The sequence below is a fragment of the Echinops telfairi genome, unplaced genomic scaffold (assembly GCF_000313985.2).
Source record: "Echinops telfairi isolate 266 unplaced genomic scaffold, ASM31398v2 ScPeMD7_7466;HRSCAF=8504, whole genome shotgun sequence".
NCBI lineage: Eukaryota > Metazoa > Chordata > Mammalia > Afrosoricida > Tenrecidae > Echinops > Echinops telfairi.
Genome location: NW_022111366.1, coordinates 6,388,837 through 6,390,517, shown reverse-complemented (window position 1 = coordinate 6,390,517; position 1,681 = coordinate 6,388,837).

Sequence of the window (1,681 nt, the reverse complement as noted above, 5' to 3'; positions counted from 1 at the left end):
GGTGGGGCCTGGAGGGTTGACGAAGTTCTCGGAAGCAGAGGGTGGCGAGGCAGGTGCCATGCAGTGCCCGGAGCCCTGCTCCACTGACTCCTGTGCGGACGAAGTGTGGCTGCCGCCCACCCCAGGATGGGGCTCAGACTGGCTCAGTCCCCACCCCACACACACACAGTCTGCTTTCTGGTGCCCTGGGTGCCCCTGGAGAGCGGCCCGCTGACTCCAGAGAGGAGCCCAGATAGCTCCACAGCCACAGAGTCTCCGGGAAACTGCTCTGGGGTGCCACCCCAGGAATGGGGTTCTCACGGCTATATCACACAGCCCCGTCAGCTAAACTTCACTGCAGGATAACAGCCACGGCTCCTAGACCACGGCCCCAGCCTCTGCCCATGCCCTACAGACAGACGGCTGACACTGAACCTTCCCTGACTGTCCGTTTGAATACCCTCCCAAGGCCTCTGACTGAGCAGGTCATTGCCCCTTGGGCCCCCTCAGGATCTGAGCTTGTGTGGGTCACCAGCTACCTCCTGGCCAGCTGCTGCTTAGCCTTGAGTCTCATCATCTCGCCGGTTCCTGTCCTCACCTTGTCCTTAGCCGACACACGTCCCTTCTCCCCCTCCTGAGCCGTCTCAGAATAGTGACCCCCTTTGGCTGGCTCACCTCGGCTTCCTCTTGCCATCAGCCCACCTCCGTGGCCCTGGCCGCATCACCGCTCACCCGACCCCCTGCATTATGGAGCCTAGAGGGGCCCTCTTGTGCTTCCCCAACCTCCGCAGCCCTCGGCCCATTGATCAGCCATGTCTGGTGCCTTGTCTCTCTCCTTCAGCTGCCCCTTCATTTGTTCCCTCCTTGATTCTCTTCTCTCTTCCCCGCTCCCACTGTTACAGTGTTTGTTACACAGGGCCTCACAACAGTCTCTGATCTTGACCGTTCTCCTTAGCCCAAGGCCCACGGACCTGCTTGTTGACCAGTTATCTCAGATTCAACCCTCATGACAGAGACTTATGGGTGCATGCCCTAGGCCCAGTTTGGTGAAACTTTTTTTTTTGCCAATGATATTTGCAGTGTCATGCCGGTCAAACATTTAATTAACTCAGCCCTCATGTCTGGACCTTAGCCCATGACCCGGACATTCCCCACCTCTGTTGTGGGCCGTGGCATGTCTGTCACCCAGTTGTAGAAGCCAGGAACCTGAAGTCATGAGAATTGGTACCTCCCCCTCTGTCATCCACCGGAAACCCGCTGCCATCAGGCAGGGCCATCACAGTGTGACCCCTATTAGATGCAGTCGATCTGCCCCTTGAGGTTGTCCAAAGCTGTAAATATTTACAGGAGCAGAAAGCCCTGTCTTTCTCCCACTGGCTGGAATTGAACTGTTGACCTTGCAGTTAGCCCAGCGTGTAACCCACCCGACCACCAGGGCTCCTTCATCCACCACCATGGTTGACTCCTGAGTAGAGCAGGCTGAGAAGCATGGGCATTGTGTGTCTGGATCACTCGGGCAGATGCCCAGTCACCAGGTGATATGGCGCATCACTTAACCTCTCTGCGCTTCGTCTGCTGGGAGGGGGAGGGGGGGCATGCTTCAGGGCCGTCGGGGGTATTACGTGAGATGGCATGGAGACTGGTGTGAGGGCTGGCGTCCCCTCCATCACTGTCTCTCCCTCCACGGCCCCGCTCTGCAACC